The sequence below is a fragment of the Saccopteryx leptura genome, chromosome 10 (assembly GCF_036850995.1).
Source record: "Saccopteryx leptura isolate mSacLep1 chromosome 10, mSacLep1_pri_phased_curated, whole genome shotgun sequence".
NCBI classification, from domain to species: domain Eukaryota; kingdom Metazoa; phylum Chordata; class Mammalia; order Chiroptera; family Emballonuridae; genus Saccopteryx; species Saccopteryx leptura.
In genome coordinates this window covers 76674489-76694875 of record NC_089512.1, presented here as the reverse complement: position 1 = coordinate 76694875, position 20387 = coordinate 76674489, and positions in this window count along the sequence as shown.

The window sequence follows — 20387 nt, the reverse complement described above, 5'->3', positions numbered from 1 at the left end:
ATTTCTGAAACAACTGTCAGCCAGAAAGCTTTGGGTCGCAACCTTAAACAGCGCAGAGATTCCTCAGTACACTGCTGCTTGAACATTCCAAAAAACGGTAACTTTTCTAATGATAGAGACGACTGCTAATAAAGGGAGTCTATGCTGTGTTACAATGAACACTTTTCTATTTCTAACTGGTTTGCGTCTTTAAAAGAAGATAATAGGACAAGCTAAACAAACCAACCATTGAAATGTCCATTGTGCTGATAAGTTCCTTGAAACTACCATCTTGGTAATATCCTGTTGAGTGGGTGTTGGTGTGGATAACAATAACGTTGTTTTCATAATATGCGCTGGCAGATTAGCATACTTCTCCACAGTGTTAACAGTTGTAATTAAGGAATAAACAGCACAGAATGTCAGTCCGATGACAATTTCATCTATAGTGTCACAATACAAAATGTCACAAAATATTAGTACTGTTATATAACTATAAAGAATGTCGACTTAAAAGCCAAATGCCTTTCAAAAAAGGAAGACAGAAAGGGAGAAAAAAGAAAGCTGGCATTGAGACCAGAAAATGTTATACTTTCTCAAGAATGTTCTGTCACGAAAATAAATTGATAATTTTTCTTCCCTGTTGCATTACAGTTTGGTTTCTAGCGATCCAGTTGATTTAGCAGGAGAATACAGCACTTTTTAGCAGCTCTGAATTGGTAAACAGATTTAGATGTAGTAGAAAGGAACATGAGGATTTTTTTTTAACATCCAATCTTTCTCAGCATATGCACATAAGAAGGTGAATGAAGCAATATGAAATTTATTTCTCTTTAGTCAAGTGAAAAAAAGGCTAAACATTTGTTGAGATGGTAAAATATTGTGTCAAGCAAGTAGGCACATTCCAAAATTAAACAGTGGTTGATACATTAACATCCTCAAATATTTGAGTGCACACTTGAGTTCTGTAAATTAAATCACCAGTAGGTTAGATTAAAATACAGAATGAATAGCAATTTATCTCAAAAAAGGTTCAGATTTTTTGCCCCTAAACTAACTTGCTAAATAGTTTTTAAAGAGCACATAAATTTAATATATTCTGGGTTAGGATTTAAGGCAGAAGGGATGGTATTTCTAGGTTTTAGCTGTATCAGTTCTCTCATTTCTAGTTAATACCTCAAAAACTCCCAGAGATGAGTTTATGCCTGGCCCCCATAGAGCCTTCTCCACCCCTCCGCTCCTTGTAGACTGTAACAGATTGCACCACATGGTGTGTGTGTTGTTGTTGTTTTTTAATTCCCATAGGGACCTGGATACCCTACTAAAGGTCTTTATCTTCCTCATGGCAAATTAGCTTTATACCGGAATTTCCAAATATTGTTTTCTTAAGGAAGGGAGAACTATCATATCTAACGTATATTTTTGTATACAATTAGTAGGAATCAGAGAAGAAAAAAGATGTCATCTACTCACTACCCCCCCAATTTAGTCCCCTTTCCATATGTTACATTTTATTTACTATTTATTCTCCATGAAAACTATGAATTTGTAATTTAAGAATAATGGGGTTTCAAAATAAAGACTGTTTTCCAGAATTTGTTTCCATGCCTTTCTTAGATTGCTGCAAATCTATAATAATCAAAACTCATTTTCTGCTAAAACCCTTCTAGTATATGAAATTTTTAAACTATAGAATGCTAAGATCAGAAGGAGCTGCTGTTTTTCTCCAAACTTCAAAAAATAAACTGTACTAAGTACTAAGGGAAAGGCCTAATACTCTGGAAGCAAATATCTGGCCTTCCCCATGCGTGGGAGCTGTGGATGAAACACAAGGCAAATGGACACAGCTTTTCTCTCATTGTGTGCAAGGTGTTTTACTTGTCAGCTTCAGACTTAGATGAGGATAACAATCACTTTCTTTACAATTTTCTCTTCTTTGCCTCATTCTCCCTTTGCATCCAACAAAGAATAATAATAAGGTGGATATGCGGATATATTTTAAAATCAAAATTAAATTTATTTGGAGGTTATTTTGTCACGGTGAGCTCCCTGGAGACAGGCTGAGGTGACGTGAAGTGAGGTGAGGATGGGGTAGGTAAAGAACCAGAGTTTGCCGTCACCAGTTTAAGACAGGAGGGAGGTATTAAGCTTTACACCCACTGTCGAGTGGTTTTAGTGTATAAAATTTGATGTACAAGCCCATGAACTTGGCTTATCTACAAAATATATTCTTTTCTTTTCCTTCTTTAATTATTAATTTGTTTTTTTACTATAAGCCAATTTACATCCTTTTATTTTTTTTTGTAAAAGTCTTTTATTTGAAACAAAATTGTTTTAAATCTCCCTAAAAAATGTCTTCTCCATTTTTAAGAATTGCCCAAATATAGCTACATGGCTTAAAATACTCTTCATTTCAAAAATCTATTTTGACCTCTTTCACTTTAATTAGGTTACTGAACAAAATCTACTTTTCAGAGAAGGCAATAACTACATGATGAGTTCAAACAGGAAAAAAAAAATCTGTAGAAAATGTGGAGAAGGGAAAGAGGAGAGAAGTTATTTTCGGAAAGCTTTGAGTTGGAACAGGAGGTCCTGCTCTCTCGCTGGTAATGTTTTTGTTTGTTTCTCTTATAATTTAGAAGTTAATTTGTGTACATAGGAAATTTAATTCCCTATTGCTAATAAAAGAACATACAGAGTTTTCTGGGATAAATATAGGGACGTTTCAAACTTCAGCAATCAAGGAGAGGATTGATTGGTGGATGTGACACCTGTCATTGTGATCTCCCTTTCTGACTACAACTGAGATTATATCCTTACTAAAATCCAAGACAAGGAAAATGACTCCAACCAAGACAGAGGCTAAAAAAATCCTCCCGGATATCATCTTACCTCTCAGAGTCAAGTTTCTGAGCTTACAAGAGAAAGGGCCAGGTCCCCTACCCTATAGTAATGTTTTAAAGTTCTTGCTATTTTAAAAACTCTAATGTGTGTATCAGACAACGACAAGACTGAAACTGAGACTGTGCTGTAGTAGTGTCTGCTTTGACCACAATACAAATCAGTAAGTAGTGGCATTAAGAGGGAACAGTATTTTCATTTCAGAAAGGGGTGATTTCGTTTGTCTCTATCTTTTTGATGATAATTGGGTCATTGAACCTCCACTGTTAAGGTCAAAGGATTCTTTATTATTTCCTAAGTCCAAGTTTCAATGTACAAGTTTTTTTGTTCTTCACAGTTCCATTTTGGGGACAATACAGTTAAATTAGAGAGAGAAAAAATTCCATTGCTATATTTTCTCTATTCCATCTCTATCTTTTCTCATCTCCCAATACAGCACAATTGTTCCTCTTATCTCTAACAGTTTATAAGATCTATAACAATTATAAACTTGTCAGTGTAGTAGAACGCTCTACCCCGAAGCAAATACTCAGATGTTCAAAAGAAGCCAAATCTAGAGCCTTTGGAAATGCTATCCAGTAAACATAAAGGTGGTTAACATTCAAGCACCATTAATTCAACAGGTCTTACTGACGGCCTACTGTGTACCAGGCACAGTTCTAAGCACCAAAAATATAGCAGTAAACAAAACACCCCAAAAATCCATAGTCTCATGGGATTTACAATCTGAAAGGGTTAGTGGGTGGACAAGGTTGAAGGCAGTGATAAAGAAGAGGTAATACTTGGTATAGTAAATGATGACAATATCTAATAGAGGATGAATGTATAAAATGTCTTCTCAATGCAAGAAAACAAAGCAGTTTTCATAGTTTCTCAGAAAATATGACTAGAACAAAGAGACATTCCCCCTATTCAAAGCAACATTTCCACTGCTACTAATTTGTACATTGCATAAGCTTAATGAATATGATTATGATAAAGAATGAAAAAATAAATCATCACTACCTCAACAGATATTTGTATATCATCACATCAACATTAATCACAATAGCCAAAAGATGGAAACAACACCAATGCTCACTGCTGGTTGAACATGTAAACAAAATGCAGTATGCCAAAGAAAGCAAGGGTAACTATGCTCCTTTTTAAACAAACTAGACTTGAACCATAAAACCATAACAAGAGACAAAGAAGGTCATTATATAATGATAAAGGGTTGGTTCATCAAGAAGCTATAACAACATACCCAATATTAGAGCACCTACATATATTAAGCAAATTCTAACATATCTGAAGAGAGAAATAGAAAGTAATACAATAATAGGAGGAGATGTCAGTACCCCACTTTCAGCAATGGATAAATCATCCAGGCAAAAAGTTAACAAGGAAACATTGGGCTTGAGTCATATAGTAGACCAAATGAACCTAACAGATATTTAAAACAGAATTCACATTCTTTTCAAGTACACGCAGAACATTCTCCAGGATAGATCATAAGATAGAAAACAAAACAAATCCTGACAGATTTAAATATTGAAATCAAATGAAGTACCTTTTCTCACCACAATGGGATGAAACTAGAAATCAACAAGAGAAAGGCTAGAAAATTTACAAATATGTGGAAACAGAACAACACACTCATGAACAAAGAATAAACCAAAGGAGAAATAAAAAAATATATATCTTGAAACAAATGAAAATAGACACACACACCCAAAACTGGGACACTGTAAAAGCAGTTCTCCAAGGAATATTTGCAAATTTCCCGACTATCCAAAAGTACAATGTTCCTATGAAACCTTTTGTAAACCAAAATGGCTTAAAGGGAAGAATGTCCTCTATTTTTCAAAAGATTGAATGACATCACTTTGGTTTACAAAAGATCTATATTACTACCTGTTTTTGTTAACTGAAAGAAATCCAAATAGAATTTTTGTTTTTATCAAAAAAGCCATTACTTTTTAAATGTAGGCCTTTCATAAAAGTAAAGTGGCACAATGCAAACTTTTGGAAAGTGGGAGATTACTAGGTAGTGATAAATGCATACATTAAGAAAATAGAAAGATCTCAAACGATGCAACTTGACACCTCAAGGAACCAGTGAGAGAGAGAAAAAAAGCCAAACCTTTGCCAAAGGAAAGAAATAACAAAGATCACAACAAAAATAAGTGAATTGGAGATCAGAAAAATAATAGGAAGAGCTGGTTTTATAAAAAGACAAGCAAAATTGACAAACTTAAATAGACTGAGAAAAAAAAGAAGACTAAGAAATTAAATCAGAAATAAAACAGGAGACATTATAACTGATACCACAAAGATTCATAGGATCATAAGACTGCCATGAACAATTATAACCAACACATTGGATAACAGAAGAAATAAATTCCTAGAAAAATGCAACCTACCAAGATTGAATCATAAAGAAAAAGAAAATCTGAATAGACCAGTAATCAGTGAGAAAATTGAATTTGTAATCAAAAACCTCCAAACACAAAAAAATCCTAGGACCAGATGGCTTCACTGGTGAATTCTACCACATATTGAAAGACTAATTAACAGCAATCCTTCTCAAACTTCAAAAATCTAAAAGGAGAGAACATTCACAAACTCATTTTATGAGGCCAGCATTACCACGATACCAAACCCAGATAAGATCACTACAGGAAAACTATCGACCACAAATTCTGATGAACATGCAAAAATTCTCGGTAAAATATTAGCAAACTAAATTTAATAACATGTTAAAGGAATCACACACCCTGCCAGGTATCTTCATGGTTAGAACATTGTCCCAATATGCCAAAGTTGTGGGTTTGATCTCTGGTCAGAGAAAATATAAGAATCAACCAATAAATGCATAGATAAATGGAAAAAACAAATCATCTCTTTCCTCTCTAAAATCAATAAAAAACATTTTTTTAAAGAATCATACACCATAACCAAATGGGATTTATCCATGGGATACAGGATGATTCAATATACTCAAATCAATAAATGTGATATACCACATCAATAGAATGAAAGATAAAAGCCATATATTATCTCAACAGACTCAGAAAAAGCATTTTACAAAATACAACATCTTTTCATGATAAAAAATTCTCAATAAATTGGGTATAGAAGGCATAAATCTCAACATAATAAAGACCATATATGACAAACCCATAGCTAACATCATACTCAATAGTAAAAGACAAAGACTTTAAGATCAGGAACAAGACAAGGATGCCTGCGTTCACCTCTTACTCAACATAGTACTGAAAGTTCAAGCTGGAGCAAGTAAGCAAAACAAAACCACTAAAGGAAAAGGAAGATGTGAAATTGTCATTATCTTATAGATGATATGATCTTATATAGAGAAAATCCTAAAGAAAACAACAAGAAAAACTGTTGGAACTAATCAAGGAATTCAGTGAAATTGCAGGATATAAAAATGAACATTCAGAAAGAATTTGCATTTCTATATAATAACAATGAAATATTTTAAAAAGAAATAAAACCATTTTATTCAGAATACCACCAAAAACAATAAAATGCTTAAGAATAAATTTAACCAAGGAAGTGAAAGGTCTGAACAATAAAAACTGTGAGACTCTGATAATAGAAACTGAAGATACAAACAAATGGAAAGATATCCCATATTCATGATTGGACTAATTAATATTGTTAAAATGTCTACAATATCCAAATCCATCTATAGATTTAATGCCATCCCTATCAAAATTCAAATGGCATTTTTTTCACACAATTAGAAAAAACACAAACCTAAACTTTGTGTGGAACCACCAAGACCCCAGAAAGCCATAAGCACCCCTGAGAAAGAAGAACAGAACCGGAAGTATCAGGACCGGAAGTATCACATCTCTTCATCTCAAGCTGCTCTTATACCACTATAGAAAACAGCATGGTCCTGGCATAAAAACAGATACATAATCTAATACAACAAAAGCATCCCTGAGAAAGAAGAACAGAACCGGAAGTATCACACCTCTTCATCTCAAGCTGTTCTTATACCCTATAGAAAACAGCATGGTCCTGGCATAAAAACAGATACATAATCTAATACAACAAAACTGAGAGCCTCGAAATAATCCCCTGAATATACTGTCGACTAATGTTTGACAGGGGAGCCAAAGAACACTCAATAAGGAAAGGACAGTCTCTTCAATAAATGGTGTTGGAAGACTGGATAACCACATGAAAGAAAATAAAATTAGATCCCAATCCTACGTAACTCACAAAAATTAACTCAAAATGTATATGGATTAAAGACTTAAACATAAGACCTGATACAGTAAAAAAAAAAAAAAAAATTAAATCCTAGAAGAAAACATAGGGAAAAAGCTCCTTGACATTGGTCTTGGCCATGATTTTTTAGATATTACACCAAAAGCACAAAAAATAAAAGCAAAAACCAACAAGTAGTATTACATCAAGCTAACAAGTTTCCGTATAGCAAAAGTAAAAAAGAAAAAAAAAAGGGCGGGGGCAACACAAAGAATGGGGAAAATGTTTGTAAGTCATGTAACAAGTAATAGGCTAATATCTAAAATATATGAAGAACTCATACAACTCAGTAACAACAAGACCCACCAACAATCCTATTTTAAAATGGGCAAAGGAACTGAATGGACATTTTCCCAAAGATGACATCCATATGGCCAACGGATACATCAAAAAGTGCTCAACATCACTAATCATCAGGGAAATGCAAATCAAGATGGCTATTATCAAGAAGGCAAGAGACAACAAGTGTTGGGTGGGGAAGATGTGGAGAAAAGGAAACCCTTGTACCTTATTGGTGGGAATTTAAATGTTAACCACCAAGGAGAATGGTATGGAGGTTCTCCCCAAAATCACAACTCCCATATTATCCAGCAATACCTCTTCTGTATAATACCCTGAATAATTGAAAACAGGATATTATAAAGGTTTCCCATGTTCACTGCAGCATCACTCACAATAGAGAAAATATGAGAATAACCTGAATATCCCTCAACAGATAAAGAAAATGTGTTATATCTATCTATATGCAAAATGAAATATTATTCAACCATAAGAAGAAAATCCTGCCTTTTCTGACAATATAAATGGACCTTGAATGTATTATGCTTAGTGAGATAAGCCAGATAGGAAAAGCCAAATATTGCACCGTATCACTTATATGTGTATTATTAAAAAGCTGAACTCATAGAAACAGTAGAATGGCGGTCATCCAGGCCTGGGGGCTTGGGGAATTGCAGAGATATTGTTAAAGGGTACAAAACTGCCACTGGAAAATAAGTTCTGGGGATCTAATGCACAGTTTAATGATAATATCCAACAATCATATGCTTCAAAATTGCTGAGGCTAGATTTTAAATGTTCTCATGTCAAAATAAGAAGAAATAATTATATGATGTATACAGGTGGTAGCTACAGCTATGGTGGTAATCATATTGCAATATATAAATATACCAAATCAACATGTCATACACTTTAAATGTATACAATGTTATATGTCAATTTTATCTTAGTGTTTAGAATGTGGCATATACATACAATGGAATGTTATTCAGCCTTAAGAAGGAAGAAAATTCTGGCCTGACCGGGAGGTGGCGCAGTGGATAGAGTATCAGACTAGGATGCGGAGGATCCAGGTTTGAGACCCCAATGTCGCCAGTTTGAGCGCGGGCTCATCTGGTTTGAGCAAAGCTCACCAGCTTGGATCCAAGGTCACTGGCTGGAGCAAGGGATTACTCGGTCTGCTGAAGGCCCACAGTCAAGGCACATGTGAGAAAGCAAACAATGAACAACTAAGGTGTCGCAACGAAAAACTGATGATTGATGCTTCTCATCTCTCTCCGTTCCTGCCTGTCTGTCCCCATCTATCCCTCTCTTTGACTCTATCTCTATCTCTGTAAAAAAAAAAAGAAAAAAGAGAGAGAAGAAAATTCTGAAACATGGATGAACCTTGAGGACATTATAGTAAGTAAAATAAGCAGGACAGAAAAGGACAAATGATTCCACTTATATGCAGTAACTAGAGGAGTCAAATTCAAAGGCAAAATAGAAAGGTGGCTGCCAGGAACGGGGGCGGGGGAGTTGGTGTTTAATGGGTGCAGAGTTTCAGCTCAGGAAGATGCAAACAGTCTGGAGGTAGATGGTGATAGTGGTTTCACAACAAGGTGAATGTGCTTAATGCCACTGAAATGTACACTTTAAAAAGGCTAAAATTGTTAAGTTTTATGTTATGTTGCCACACACACACACAAATTCTTTCCTGAACATAACCTGAAGTCTTCCATGGTATAAGTATTGAATTTAAATCTTATGTGGGACAACCAAGCATAGCTTGTTTATTCCTCCTAGAAATTTTCTCTATCAATAGTTAAAGCATTATAATCAGTGTGTTGAAATTCATTTGACTGTTTGTCTTCTGTAGGGTTGATGTTCTGGGTGTTTTTTTTAACGTTTATGAAACTCTTTAGAAACAAGTCCCAGTTCTGCTACTAACAGCCACTCAGTTTTTTCCATGAATTGAATTACACCTGCATCACCAACCAGAACTTTCTGCAATGGTAGAACTGTCCTACACCTGCCTTGTCCAGTGTGGTAGCCACTAACTGCATGCGGCTATTAAGCACTTAAATGGAGTTAGTGTAACTGAGAAACTTAACTTTAATTTCAAATATTTAAAAAAAAATTAATATGTTTGAAACAACTTGGGTATGTGAATCTACTTTTTCAATTTTAAGTTTTATGAAATCTAAATAGACACCCAATGAACATTTAGCATCCAAACAGAAATATGCTATAAGTGTGAAATACCATTAGATTTTGAAGACACTGTGTACAAAAGAATGTAGCTTATTAATTTTGTATCAATCACATATTGAAAATAGTTCCAATATATTCAATAAAATATATTAACATTAATTTCACATTAAATAAATTAACTATTTACTTTTCCTGAAGTAGCTACTAGAAAATTCAAAATTGCATGTGGGACTTACATGAAATTTCACTAAACAATATTAAACCAGGTTATCAATCATAAAAGCCAATGCATTTCTCTGAATCAGCAACTTTACAAGTATAAAAAATCTAATATTCAACAATGAAGAATATAATTACTGAATTTGGGAGAAAACTTAAGGTTAAATAGTTCATTGACATTTTCATACTTCACTTTAAACAGACTATATACTTCAGGAGGTAAGCAAAGGACATTTTTGGCACTGGCCGGTTGGCTTAGTGGTAGAACGATGGCCCAGCGTGTGGAAGTCCCGGGTGCAATTCCGAGTCAGGGCATGCAGGAGAAGTGACCATCTACTTCTCCACCCCTCTCCTCCCCCTTCTCTCTCTCTCTCTTCTGCTCCTGCAGCCATGACTCGATTTGTTCGAGCATATCAGCCCTAGCACTGAGGATGGCTCCCTGGAGCCTCTGCCTCTGGCACTAAAAATAGCTCAGTTGCGAGCATGAACCCAGATGGGCAGAGCATTGGCCCCAGACAGGGGTTGCTGGGTGGATCCTAGTTGGTGCACATGCAGAAGTCTGTTTATCTCCCCTCCTCTCACCTGGAAAAGAAGGGAAAAAAATGTTTTTTCTTTTTTTTTAATTTGGTAAGTGAAAGTTTATAAGAACAAGTTTATTGTTTTGACCTCAGAGTTGTATTTAGATGTATGTTTATTTTTAGAGTCCCAAGTTCAAGTCCTAGGAGATAGTAAATGCTTCATAAATATTTGTGAATGGGTATTAAAACTAGGACTTGCATTTTGACCAGACTCTTTTTTTTATTTTTCTAGTGATGGGGGTTGGGGTGGAGAAAGAGAAAGAGAGAAGCATCAACTCCTTGTTCCACTTAGTTGCTTCATTTAGTTGTGTACTCATTGGTTGTTTCTTGTATGTATGCTGACTGGGGATCAAACTCACGACCTCAGTACACTGGGATGACACTTTATGCACTGAGCCACCTGGCTAGGGCTTGACCAGACTCTTAATGAAACACATTTAATGAGAACATTTATTAAAGATGAACCAGCATGAGGCCGCAAGGAAGACAAATTAATTTGACACTGGATTTTTTTACAATACAAGATAGAAAAAAGCTGGATACTAAAACCAAAGGTTCATTTTTCCTCAAAGGACCCTTTTAATCATTGGAAACTATACTAATACTGATAACAAAGCATCTTGATAGGAAAAGTACATTACAAATACTATCATTTATAACAACATGGATGGACCTTGATAACATTATACTGAGTGAAATAAGTAACTCAGAAAAAACTAAGAACTGTATGATTCCATACGTAGGTGGGACATAAAAATGAGACTCAAAGACATAGACAAGAGTGTGGTGGTTATGGGGGGGGGGGAGGTGGGGGGAGGGGAGGGGCACAAAGAAAACCAGATAGAAGGTGACGGAAGACAATTTGACTTTGGGTGATGGGTATGCAACATAATCAAATGTCAAAATAATCTGGAGATGTTTTCTCTGAACATATGTACCCTGATTTATCAATGTCATTCCATTAAAATAAAAAAATATTATCAATAATCAAATGGAAGCAGTGTAACATTAAGTGACTGTTGACATCACACCAGGGGCTCCCTCTTATACCTGGGGACTCAGCAGTCTCAGTTTCTGCTTCTATGTTATTCCCTCTACCACACCAACAGGTTTTCCAGAGGAACTCTAGAGAAGTAATTACCAGTTAAAATTAAGTTGAAAGGAAACAGTGCTTTTGTGAGGTATGTATTTTAACTTCATAAAAGTAATAGGCTGAGTCCAAAATGGAATTAACATCACTGTCACTCACTTAGGAAAGGCTGTGAGCAAAGACCTTTGTATCATATTAACTTCATTCAAAATTCACTTTGTTTTTTAAGATACAATAGGTTCTGCACCAGTCTGCATTCCCACCAGCAGTGCAGGAGGGTTCCCTTTTCTCCACATCCTCCCAGCACCTATCATGTGTTGTTTTGTTAATGAGCGCCATTCTGACTGCTGTGTGAAAAACAGTATGAAGATTCTTCAAAAAATTAAAAATGGAACTGCCCTTTGACTCAGCAATCCCACTTTTAGGAATATATCCCAAGAATATCATATCACTGATTCAAAAAAAAGAAATGCACCCCCATGTTTATGGCAGTGTTGTTCACAATAGCGAAGATCTGGAAACAGCCCAAGTGTCCATCAGTGGATGAGTGGATTAAAAAGCAGTGGTACATATATACAATGGAATACTATGGGGCTATGAAAAAGAAGGAAATATTACCTTTTGCAACAACATGGATGGACCTGGAAACTATTATGTTTAGTGAAATAAGCCAGGCAGAGAAAGAAAAATATCATTGTTCTTTGAGGAATCCAAAGAACAATGTGAACTGAGGAACGGAATTAAACCTGAAGGGAAGGGGGGGAGGAAACTGTTGGGAGGGGGGCAAAGGAGATGTTGAGGGGAATATGGGGGAGGGGGGATGCAATAGGGGTGATACTAGACGTAAACACAATAAATTAAAAAAACAAAACAAAAAAATTTAAAAATACAAAAAGAAAAGATACAACAGGTTCTTAAAGTGCTCTGCCCTACTGTTATTGATGATACAAATGTCATGAGAAATGGTGACATTTTGCACCAGTTACTTGCTTGCTCATCTAATGGAATGTATTTTATTTACTTCTCTCTGTGCTCATCAAATTCAGACTCTCTTCTAAATAGAATAGACTTCTTTTACCCTCTTCTTTCCTTTTAAAATTGAATCAGAAGTGAAGTTCGATTCAACAAATATTACTGAGACTCAGAATGGACTAGAGATTCTGGGTGAAGACAAGTAATGTGGCTGCCCCAGAGCCTCTTGTCTATGGGGGAGTCAGCTGTATACACAGAGAGACTGTTATGAAAAGACCAAGGTAAGACTTCTAACACAACCTGGGACATGGGGGTATCGTGCATGGGGAAGTAAGGGATCTGGGAGAGAGAAAGAGAAACAGTGCTACATTTTAAATAGCTCTGAGTAGAGAAGTAGAATTAGCAAGAGACTTCCAACTTCAAGCTAGCAGCAAAGCAACACTGATAGCTCTCTCACCGTACCTAACAGTTACAAATTATTTTCTCCTCAACTCTCTCTACTGAGACTTTCAAGCTGAGGTCACCAATATTGTCTACTAAGTCTAATGTTTGTTCTAAGCATGCACCTTTCTCAGTCCTTTGACAGCTTTTGACACAGTTAGTCCCTCCCTTATTCTTCAAATGCCCTTGGTTTCCATAGCCCTGACAATCTCTTATCTTCTGGCTCCTTTTCCTCATCCCTGAATCCTAGATACTAGAGTGGCCTTTGGCTCAGACTTGGACCCTACTTCCCTCTCTAGCTATTCCCTCAATGATATTACCCCATGCATGCTGTTACATATTATCCCCTAAGAGGACAGCCCCAAATATATATTCTCAGTTCTAATTTTTCCCTTGAGTTGAATGTCCACCCAATCCCTGGATATCTAATAAGCATCTCAAATATAACGTGTCCAATACAGAGCCTAGATTTTCCCCTCAAACCTACCCCCACCTGCCATCTTCTCCCTCTTTGTAAGTGCAATCACTACCCTCCCAGTAGCTTAGGTCAAAATCCTGGAGTCACCCCCAACTCCTTCCCCCCACTAACACCATACATATCATCCATCAGCGTGTCATGCTGAGGCCATCTTCAAAATATATTCCTCACAAAAATTAGGGGATGTTTTATCACTTCATATTCATTTTGAAATATCCCCTAATTTTTGTGAGCAGTGTATGTCCCATATTGGACTATTCCTTACCACCCTAATCACCATGATCCTGGAAACCCTGGTCTGGACTACTGTTATACTCACTTGACAATCTGCATACTTCCTTTGACACTTGTCTCTCTTTTCAAGAGCAACTAGCATCATCTAAATGACACTCTACTGCCCACACACCACCAAAGCTTCCCATCATCCTTGAAATAAAATAAAGAATTTTTATCATGGCCTTCAAAGGCCTTCATGATCTGGATTCTGGCTACCTTTCCAATGTCGTTTTCTAAGCTCTGCCCCTTAACCTCTGAGCTCCAGCCACATCCTTTTCCCCATTTCTCATTTCCCTAAGTGCTTTTGCAGGCACTTGTCTCCTCAGAAGATGCTCCTCTCCCTCACTTCATTCAGGGCTCTGCTCTGACCTCACCTCTCAGTACAGGCCTTCCACACCACCTTCTCTAAAATAAGACACTGCCTGCCTTGTGCCTCAGAGCCTCTATCATTGTACCTGCTTTATCTCTGGAGCACAGGACATTGTAATCTGCCACTCATTAACACGCTGTTTCTCTCCCTGCAATGCAAGTTCCATGATGGCAGAGACTATTCTGTCACCAGCATGCCATCAACCCCACCACAGTGCACTCAATGAATGAGCTTTGAATAAATTAAAAGAGAATAAAGTTGCTGCCTGTGGAACTGAGGCTTGTGGCCTGACTTGGGAGCTGACTCCTCCCATGAGGGTGGAGCCAAAAGCCCAGAACAGGTGGAGTTCTGCTACTGAGCTGAGCATGGGCATGCAGTCCTGCCTGGCTGGTAGAGCCAAGGCTAGCAGCCGTTCCATGAGAGGGCTCCTCCTGCAAGGGCAGGGCGAAAGCCCTGAAATAGGCAGAGACCTGCAGCTAAGCAAAGGTGCTCACCAGTGCCCTCAGGACCGAGTATAACGCCACCCATGGGGGTGGGGCAAAGGCCAAGGCCAACAAGGTTTGTGCACCCGAGCATGTGATCACAGCCACTCCCGTAAAGGAGAGGTGGAAACCACAGCCCCAGCCCCAGTGGGCAGGCACCGGCAATGCCCAAACCCAAAAGCCCTAGGCAGCAACAGAAGAGGGGGTGGTGGGCCTGCAGACAGACCATACCTAGGGAACAGAGGGCATACCCAGTGGACTCCAGTGGCCAAAACCTTCCTTTACAAAGAGAAAATGTGGAGGCAAAGAAATGCAACACAAATGAACCAAGAGAAATCCCCAGAAAAGGACCTAAGTGAATCAGATATAACCAAATTACCAGAAGCAGAGTTTAAAATAATGATTGTTAGGATGCTCAAAGATATTAGAACAACAATACATGGTCATTACGAACACCTAAACAAAGAGATAGCAAATATAAAAAAGGACATTGAAATAATAAAAAAGATTCAGTCAGAAATGACAAATACAATATCTGAAATAAAGAACACAATGGAAGGAATTAAAAGCAGGATGGATGAAGCAGAGAATCAAATCAGCGAGTTAGAGGACACTATAAATAAAGGCACAGAAGCAGAGCAGAAAAAAGAAAAGAGACTCAAAAAGTCTGAAGAAACTCTAAGAGAGCTCTGTGACAACATGAAGAGAAATAACATCCGCATCATAGGGGTTCCTGAAGAAGAAGAGAAAGAACAAGGGATAGAGACTTTGTTCAAGCATATCATAGCTGAAAACTTTCCTCAATTAAGGCAGGAAAACATCTCACATGTTCAGGAAGCACAGAGAACTCCATTAAGGAGAAACCCAAAGAAATCAACACCAAGACACATCATAATTAAAATACCAAAGCTAAGTGATAAAGAGAAAATATTAAAAGCTGCTAGAGAAAAAAAGACTATCACCTACAAAGGAGCCCCTATAAGGATGATTTCTGACTTCTCAACAGAAACACTTGAGGCCAGAAGGGAATGGCAAGAAATATTCAAAGTAATGCAGAACAAGAGCCTACAACCAAGACTACTTTATCCAGCAAGGCTATCATTTAAAATTGAAGGAGAAATAAAAAGCTTTACAGACAAAAAAAAAATCAAGGAATTCTCTACAACCAAACAAAGGCTGCAAGAAATGCTAAGGGACCTATTGTAAGCAGATCAAAGGAGAAAAAGAATATAGCAAAAGAGGAATACAGTTTTAAAGAATAAAATGGCAATAAACAACTACATATCAATAATAACCTTAAATGTAAATGGATTAAATGATCCGATCAAAAGACATAGGGTAGCTGCATGGATAAGAAAACAGGACCCATACATATGCTGTCTACAAGAGACCCACCTTAAATCAAAAGATACACATAGACTGAAGATAAAAGGATGGAAAAAAATATTTCACGCAAATGGAAATGAAAAAAAAGCTGGGTAGCAATACTTTTATCAGGCAAAATGGACTTTAAAACAAAGACTATAGTTACATAATGATAAAGGGAGCAATCCAAAAGGAAGATATAACTGTTATAAATACCTACGCACCTAATATAGGAGCACCTAAATATATAAAGCAGACTTTGATGGATTTAAAGGGCGAGAGCAACAGCAATACTATAATAGTAGGGGATTTCAATACCCCATTAACATCATTAGATAGATCCTCAAGAAAGAAAATTAACAAAGAAACAGCAGACTTAAAGGACATATTAGATCAACTCGATTTAATAGATATCTTCAGAACCTTTCACCCTAAAAAGCAGAATATACATTCTTTTCAAGTGCTCATGGTACACTCTCTAAATAGACCACATGTTAGGGCACAAAAACAGTCTCAACAAATTTAAGAAGATTGAAATCATATCGAGCACTTTCTCTGATCACAATGGCATGAAACTAGAAATCAACCACAACAGAAAAACTGAAAAATACTCAAACACTTGGAAACTAAACAGCATTTTATTAAATAATGAATGAGTAAACAATGAGATCAAAGAAAAAATTTAAAAATTCCTAGAAACAAACAATAATGAGCATACATCAACTCAAAATTTATGGGACACAGCAAAAGCAGTCCTGAGAGGGAAGTTTATAGCATTACAGGCATACCTCAAGAAGCTAGAAAAAGCTCAAATAAACAACTTGACCCTACAAATAAAAAACTAGAAAAAGAGCAGCAAGTAAAGCCCAGAGCTAGTAGAAGGAAGGAAATAATAAAAATCAGAGCAGAAATAAATGACATAGAGGCTAAAGAAACAATACAGAGGATCAATGAAACCAGGAGCTGGTTCTTTGAAAAGGTAAACAAGTTTGATGAACCTTTAACCAGACTGACCAAGAAAAAAAGAGAGAGGACTCAAATAAATAAAATTAGGAATGAGAGTAGAGAAATAACAACTGACACAACTGAAATACAAAATATTGTAAGAAAATACTATGAAGAACTGTATGAAGAAAATACTATGTATGAATAAAATACTATGAAGATTGCCAAAAAACTAGACAACCTAGATGAAATGGACAAATTCCTTGAAACATATAATCTTCCAAAAATTAATCTGGAAGAATCAGTAAATCTAAACAGACCAATTACAACAAATGAGATTGAAACAGTTATCAAAAAACTTTCAAAAAAGAAAAGTCCTGGGCCTGATAGCTTCAAAGTGAATTCTACCAAATATTCAAAGAAGAGCTAACTCCTATCCTTCTCAAGCTATTTCAAAAAATTCAAGAGGAAGGAAAACTTCCAAGCTCCTTTTATGAGGCGAGCATAATTCTGATTCCAAAACCAGGCAAAGACAACACAAAAAAAGAAAATTATAGGCCAATATCCCTGATGAATATAGATACTAAAATCCTCAACAAAATATTAGCAAACTGGATCAAGCAATATATGAAAAAAATCATACACCATGATCAAGTGGGATTTATTCTTGGGAGGCAAGGATGGTACAATATTTGCAAATCAATCAATGTGATTCATCACATAAACAAAAGGAAGGAGAAAAAACACATGATTATTTCAATAGATGCAGAAAAAGCATTTGATAAAATCCAGCACCCATTCATGATTAAAACTCTCAGCAAAGTGGGAATACAGGGAACATACCCCAACATGATAAAGGCCATCTATGACAAACCCACAGCCAATATCATACTCAATGGGCAAAAATTAAAAGCAATCCCCTTAAGATCAGGAACAAGACAGGGGTCACCCCTTTCACCACTTTTATTCAACATAGTTCTGGAAGTCCTAGCCACAGCAATCAGACAAGAAAAAGAAATAAAAGGCATCCAAATTGAAAAAGAAAAAGTAAAACTGTCAGATGATATGATATTGTATATAGAAAACCCTCAAGTCGTAGTCAAAAAACTACTAGACCTGATAAATGAATTCAGCAAGGTGGTAGGATATAAAATCAATACTCAAAAATCAGAGGCATTTTTATACACTAACAATGAATGGTCAGAAAGAGAAATTAAGGAATCAATCCCCTTTACCATTGCAACCAAAAAAATAAAGTACCTAGGAATAAATTTAACCAGGGAGATTAAAACTTGTACTCAGAAAATTATAAAACATTGATAAAAGAAATCAAGGAAGATACAAACAAGTGGAAGCATATACCGTGCTCATGGTTAGGAAGAATAAACATCATTAAAATGTCTATATTACCCAAAGCAATATATAAATTCAATACAATACCGATTAAAATACCAATGACTTACTTCAAAGATATAGAACACATATTCCAAAAATTTATATGGAACCAAAAGAGAACACGAATAGCCTCAGCAATCTTGAAAAGGAAGAATAAAGTGGGAAGTATCACACTTTCAGATATCAAGTTATATTATAAGGCCATTGTACTCAAAACAGCCTGGTACTGGCAATAAAGACAGGCATATAGATCAGTGGAACAGAACTGAGAATCCAGAAATAAACCCACACTTCTATGGACAACTGATATTTGGCAAAGGAGGTAAGAGCATACATTGGAGTAAAGACAGCCTCTTCAACAAATAGTGTTGGGAAAATTGGACAGCTACCTGCAAAAAAATGAAACTAGACCACCAACTTACACCATTCACAAAAATAAACTCAAAATGGATAAAAGACTTAAATGTAAGCCATAAAACCATAAGTATCTTAGAAGAAAACATAGGCAGTAAGCTCTCTGACATCTCTCGCAGCAATATATTTGCCGATTTGTTTCCACAGGCAAGTGAAATAAAAGACAGGATAAACAAATGGGACTATATCAAACTAAAAAGCTTCTACACAGCTAAAGACAATAAGAACAGAATAAAAAGACAAACTACACAATGGGAGAATATATTTGACAATGCGTCTGATAAGGGGTTAATAACCAAAATTTATAAAAACTTGTAAAACTTAATACCAGGAAGACAAACAATCCAATTCAAAAATGGGCAAAAGAAATGAATAGACACTTCTCCAAAGAGGACATACAGATGGCCAATAGGCATATGAAAAAATGCTCAACATCACTAATCATTAGAGAAATGCAAATTAAAGCCACATTGAGATATCACCTCACATCAGTCAGAATGGCACTCATCAACAAAACAACACAGAATAAGTGCTGGTGAGGATGTGGAGAAATGGGAACCCTCCTGCATTGCTGGTGGGAATGCAGACTGGTGCAGCCACTGTGGACAACAGTATGGAGATTCCTCAAAAAATTAAAAATCGAACTGCCTTTTGACCCAGCTATACCACTTTTAGGAATATACCCCAAGAACACCATAGCACTGTTTGAAAAGAAGAATTGTACCCCCATGCTTATGGCAGCATTGTTCACAATAGCGAAGATCTGGAAACAGCCCAAGTGTCCGTCAGTAGATGAGTGGATTAGAAAGCTTTGGTACATATATACTATGGAATACTACTCAGCCATAAGAAATGGTGACATCGGATCATTTACAACAACATGGATGGACCTTGATAACATTATACTGAGCGAAAGAAGTAAATCAGAAAAAACTAAGAACTATATGATTCCATACATAGGTGGGATATAAAAATGAGACTCAGAGACATGGACAAGAATGTGGGGGTTACGGGGTGGGGGAAAGGAGAGGGAGGGGGTTGGGGGAGGGGAAACCAGTTAGAAGGTGACGGAAGACAATTGGACTTTGGGTGATGGGAATGCAGCATAATCAAATATGAAAATAACCTAGAGATGTTTTCTCTGAACATATGTTCTCTGATTTGTCAATGTCACCCCATTAAAATTAATTTAAAAAAGAACTCAACTAAACACTGTAACCAGCTTCTTCTGAATCCCTCCTATAGCACTCACTGCTCTTGGTTGCCAGCAACAGAAACAGACAGGAGAGTAGGAGTTTATGGAGCAACTCACGGAATCTACTGAAGGCTGGGAAACAGGCTCAGTCAGGGACCAAGAGACAAAGGAGGTGGAAGCACAGTCAAAGGAGCCACAGGACCAGTTCTGCTTGGGATGCTGCGGCTGCTGCTGGGCCCATGGCCCTTTCACTGGACGCCTCAGGGGTGTCCTCCGATGCTGGTGCGCCTTCTGTTTCTTCTCTTCGAGTCAAAGTTCTGAGCTAGAGCATCTGTGCCTTTAGTCACATTCTGTTTGGGAAGGAGGAAGGAACATCTCTTTCTTTTCAGTTTCCCTGGATTTTGGATTTGGATTTGGGAAGCCAAAATGAGAAATGTCTATTTAATCTCTTGTAAATGTACGTATGTATGAAGAAACACTCCACGTGTACATGCATACAGATAGATTTGCTTATTAGTTTTTACATTT